We start from the raw sequence: 6093 nt of genomic DNA, 5'->3' as shown, positions 1-6093 counted from the left end.
CATAGATTATCTTTATTATTTATTTTATTCATCATCAAAGGTGTATAAAAAGATCTATGTAAAAATTTCCATGTATAAAGTCTCCAGACAATGGAAGACGTAGTTCTATAGGCAGATTCCAATATATATTGTTTATCTTGTTGATTTGGTGGGTCCCCATTAATAGAAGTGAAATAATTCCAGTATGTATCTACACTGTAAAAAGTTTCTTGTCTGATAATTTTATGTATATATGAAAGTTTACCTTTATCAGAAACTTTATGTTGTAAATTTAATATCAATCCAAAGAAAAGCTCGTGCTGTGCCAAATCCCAGCTCTCATCAAACAAATCAAACAACAGGAAAAAACGTCGCTGGGAACTGCTGCTGTGTAGATCAGAGTAAAAATTTATTAAAACACAGATGAAAACAGAGTAAGCACTTTCGGGCCAAAACCCTTCATCAGACAAAACACTCAAGCTAACAGTTCACATTTAAAATACTTAACATCCAATCAGGACTCAATAAAAAGCCCGCCTATTTCTAAGGGCTGGCTTAAGAGGTACCACATCATTAAGCCCTGGATTTATATGGGCTGTTAATTCTAAAAGCCATCTGGACTCCATTGCCTCAGTCTTTAACTTAATATCACCACCTCTTTTATTAAGAAAGACATTCACAATCACCCTAAATCTAAACTGATGTGTCAGATTATCTTTAATATTACTATAAAGGGCATTATGTTCATCACAGTTCCTGATGGATGAGAGGTGCTGCAAAATCCTAACCTTAAACATGTTATTAGTTTTGCCAACATAATAACATGGACATGATGAGCAGTTAGCCAAATACACAACATTAGTGGTTCTACAGGTGGCTTTACCTTTAAGTAAAAAGCTCCTGCCGGTGGAGGGATGTATAAAAACTGTTTCCCTGTTGATATAACCACAGGCCTTACAACTCCCACACGGAACAGTGCCTTTAGATCTGGGTAAACATATGACATCACTGTTCCCCCTATCATGACAAAGTATATCTTTAAGATTCTTGTTCCTCTTGTAACAAAACTGTGGGCTAACCCCTACGATGTCCCTTAAGCTATTGTCACTAGTGATAATGTTCCAATTTCTACTAATGATGTCATTTCTTCAAATGAACAATCTCTCTTTCAAAATGGAGTCGTAGAATGCAAATATTCCATAAAAAGGGTTAACTGTCGTTCATCTCCCTTCCATGAAATAAAAATATCATCTACAAAACGTATTTCATTTTTGAAATTTGACGTCAAAAGTTCACATGTAGCTTTGGATTTTCTGGATGTTACTGTTGAGCTGACAGAGAATGGTTTTAGTTCCAGACTGTACAGGAAAGAGAGCTGGAAGAACTCATTACTCTCTTTTGACAGCATGCACCCGAGATTCACTTTCCCTAACATAGTGGAGGGGCAGGTGGGACGGATTTCTAGGATTAGTTTGGTGGATGAACAGTTTGAAAGAGAGATTGTTCATTTGAAGAAATGTTTTCAGGATAGGGGTTATAGGCACAACTTGGTTGAAGCAGCAGTAGATAGAGGTAGTGAGAACAGACAGAACAAGTATAAGCCTTGGCTTAATGCTCCCACAACATTGGGGGGTAATAGAAATATCAGGGTTAGAGCAAATAAACCCAGGGTCTTGTTGACATATGGTAGCAATGTTAAAGGGGTGTGTGACATCATTAGTAGAAATTGGAACATTATCACTAGTGACAATAGCTTAAGGGACATCGTAGGGGTTAGCCCACAGTTTTGTTACAAGAGGAACAAGAATCTTAAAGATATACTTTGTCATGATAGGGGGAACAGTGATGTCATATGTTTACCCAGATCTAAAGGCACTGTTCCATGTGGGAGTTGTAAGGCCTGTGGTTATATCAACAGGGAAACAGTTTTTATACATCCCTCCACCGGCAGGAGCTTTTTACTTAAAGGTAAAGCCACCTGTAGAACCACTAATGTTGTATATTTGGCTAACTGCACATCATGTCCAAGTTATTATGTTGGCAAAACTAATAACATGTTTAAGGTTAGGATTTTGCAGCACCTCTCATCCATCAGGAACTGTGATGAACACAATGCACTTTATAATCATATTAAAGACAATCCGACACATCAGTTTAGATTTAGGGTGATTGTGAATGTCTTTCTTAATAAAAGAGGTGGTGATATTAAGTTAAAGACTGAGGCATGGAGTCCAGATGGATTTTAGAATTAACAGCCCATATAAATCCAGGGTTTAATGATGTGGTACCTCTTAAGCCAGCCCTTAGAAATAGGCGGGCTTTTTATTGAGTCCTGATTGGATGTTAAGTATTTTAAATGTGAACTGTTAGCTTGAGTGTTTTGTCTGATGAAGGGTTTTGGCCCGAAAGCGCTTACTCTGTTTTCATCTGTGTTTTAATAAATTTTTACTTTAAATTTAATATCAAGTAATCAATCAGTGTTGGAATAGATTCTTTAACTGTTATAGACATTAGATCTATTCTATCAATGAGATGTTGTCTAAAGGTCTGAACCTCTAACCAGCAAGTTTCTCTTAGATCAAATTCTTGTTTTAAGAAATCTAGATTTTTAACTTTATTATCGGATATCAACTGATACCAGTACTTTAGATCATTATCTATAGCTAAATGAGTTCCTTCAGAAGTAGATGACAAAAGCATACCCTGAGTATACATTATAGGGAATATAATAAAATTCCATTCCCTATACTTAGGGTGCATGAATATAAAGTTACGATAGCTAATAATAATATTTAATGGGTAACAAACCATATGTTTAGGTGTAATAGGTGAAGTACAAAATTCCTTTAGTATCCATAACATGGAGTTATTTACAATCATATTTTATGTGTTAAGGAGATTTTCATGAAGTGCATACTAATTAGCTCCCAATAATCTTTCCATTTTGCGACATATGACTGATCTATTAATAAAGTAATAACTTTTACAATAGAAGAGATAGTATATAAATTAAAGTCTGGAAAAGAAATACCCCTTGAGACCAGCTATTAGTATGTTTCTTTAATGCAATCCTAGGTCTATTAGGTGCCCATAGGAAATTTAACATTAGTGTATTCAGTTTCTTGATAATTATTTTTGTAGGTGGAAGTATTATTGATTGTATTAAGTATAAAATCTTGGGGAATATTATCATTTTAATAATTGTAAGTCTCTCCTCCATAGTAAAAACATATTATTCCAGGTATTAAAAGATTTTGTATATTAAGAAAACAGGTATTATAATTATTATATATAATAGATTTAATATCTTTAGATAGTATTATACCTAAATAAGTTATCTGACCTGAATTGGGTACATATTTAGTAAAATCACTAATGAGAATATTTTTTGTGTATATATAGGTAGTATTTTAGTTTTTTCTTCATTGAATATTAAACCAGAAATACTTTTAAAATTCATAATTTTATCAAATAGAAACTGCATAGAAGAATTAGATCCTGCTGATGTAATTAGAACATCATCTGCAAAAAGTTGAATTTTGGATGTTGTATTTTCATCTATTTCAAAACCCTCTATGTCAGTACTGTTTCTGATCAAATTAGCCCAAGGCTCCATTACTAAAGTGAATAATAGTGGAGAAAGTGGACATCCTTGTTTTGTACCTTTAAGAATGGGTATTCTTTTGTGAAACATATGTTCCTACCTTAATATAAGCCAACGTTCCTATGTACAAATGCTCAATTAGAGTTACAAATGCATCTGAGAAGTCTGTGCACTTCAGTAAGGTAAACAGATAGTCCCAACTTACTGAATCAAATGCTGAACTTATATCAAGACTAATAAGTGTTAAATCTTTCTTTTTCCTATTTGCAAAATCAATTAATGTTAAAGTTCTTCTTATATTATCAAAAGTATTTCTATTTACAATGAAGCCTGTCTGATCTATATCTATAATGCCAGGAATGATTGTCTTCAATCTATCAGCAAAAATACTCATAAACATTTTATAATCAACATTAAGTAATGAGATGGGCCGATATGAAGTACATCTAGTTGGATCTTTATTAGGTTTTAAAATTGGCGAAATAAATGTATATTGCCAAGATAGGGGGGTTATTAACTCAGTTTGGGCCAAAATAAAAACCTTATGTATTAATGAATATGTACTTTTAGAAAGGATTTTATATATCTCTGGTATAATACCATCATTACCCGATGCTTTGTTTGATTTAAGCTTATTTATTTGTGTAATAACCTCTGTATATGAAATACTTTTGTCCAATAGTTTAATCTGTTGTTTATTAAGCTTTTTATTCATGTTTGTGGTTATAAACTCCTTTATTTTATCTTTAGGTTCCATGTTAATGTTATTATTGTTAATATTGTGAAAGTGATTTCTAAATTCATCTAGTATTTCTGGTAGACTAGAAACATTCTTTTTTTTCCTTAGAGAAAAGATTTCTTTGATATGGTGTTGTTTATTCAACATTTTTGTTTTATTTTTAAGTCTATGTAAGTATTTGGGGCTTATTGAGTAAGACAAAAACGTGTATTTCTCTAGAGTTATTTTAACTTTATGAGTTAAAATTTCTTTGTATTTCTCATTTAGTTTGTTTATTTCTTCAATGACTTTCTTATCCATAATATTTTCTTTAGTATTATGTTTATAAGAGTCTAATTTACTTTGAATATCTAACAATTCCTTATCCCAAGATTTCCTTTTATTATTATACCATCTTATACTTTGTCCATATAGGTATGATTTTAAGGCATCCCAAACATAGACAATGGAGACTTCAGGAGTATTATTTATGTCTAGAAAATGTTGTACTTCTGAAAGTATATATTCTTTATAGTCTTTTAGTTGAGTTAAGTATGCTGGTATCCTTTTGATCTGAACATTATGAGTATTTTTTATCATGAATTCAAAAACAATTGAATTATGATCAGATATAGGACATGAAATGATTTTGGAATTAATTAAATCTGTTACCATCTGGTTAGAAATAAAGACCCTATCTATTTTTGAATAAGTTTTGTATCTGTTAGAAAAAAGGTGTATGGTAATGATTTTGAATCTATCTGATTATTAATATCATTCAAATGATAAGAATTAGCAAAATCATTTAAATGTTTTGCATTAGATGTAATTCTTCTTTTCCTATAGTGGTAGTATCACTTTCATGTAGTATACAATTAAAGTCATCAGCTAAAATAATATCTCCTATAGAGAATGATATGATCTTATCAAGATGATGTTTCACTGTATTAATACCAATTCCAGGTATCCAATATACATTAATTAAAGTGTAAGTCTTCCCATTAATTTGTATTGTAACCATACAAAACATTCCTTTGTCATCCTGATAAGACTTAATGGTTTTAGGAATGGGCATACTTTTATTCCATAAAATAGCCACTCCTCTTTTTCTGAGTGTGCTCTGAACTAACCAATACTGTATATTTGTTTGTGGCTAGTTTATCAATATCTTTTTCAAGAGATGGGTTTCTTGCAGGAAGACTAAGTTGGCCTTATGTAAATTAATGTATCTTATTAGGCTTGCCCTTTTACACGGATTATTCAATCCATTAATGTTTAAAGAAATTCCTTTTAAAGATGTCATTTGGCATTTTTAAAACTTAAGAATCTTATGATCAAAATAACAAATAACAACATAAGTAATGTTACATCTCCTCCTTTAGGTGTACCTTTACATATAGCTGTATTTATTGAATCTCTTATGGGATTTTGTATAGGATTCAATTTTGTTTGTAGTGACAATGAGTGTACAAAATATATTGTGGATGTCAAAACTATATACATATAACAATGAACAAGTGAAAATAATGTAAGGATTAAACCTTGCATCCAGCCTGGAGTTAAAAACTCCAACTTAGAGTAGTATTTACCACTCAAGTTAACCCCTACCCTAAGCAGCAGTACCTCAGCTACCACCTTATCAATTTAATACTGGTTATATTTAACTTAAATTAACAGCTTTCAATTCAATTATCTAGCAAGACAAGACTACACATTTGATAAAACAGCATCATATAAACTAAAATAAACTTTTTTAAAAACTATTCATATTACTATATACATCTATGTAATA

Source organism: Protopterus annectens, chromosome 10.part0 (assembly GCF_019279795.1).
Source record: "Protopterus annectens isolate FY-2018-M chromosome 10.part0, PAN1.0, whole genome shotgun sequence".
Taxonomy (NCBI): domain Eukaryota; kingdom Metazoa; phylum Chordata; order Ceratodontiformes; family Protopteridae; genus Protopterus; species Protopterus annectens.
The sequence above is the reverse complement of the archived record's forward strand: the minus strand, read 5'-3'. Positions refer to the sequence as shown.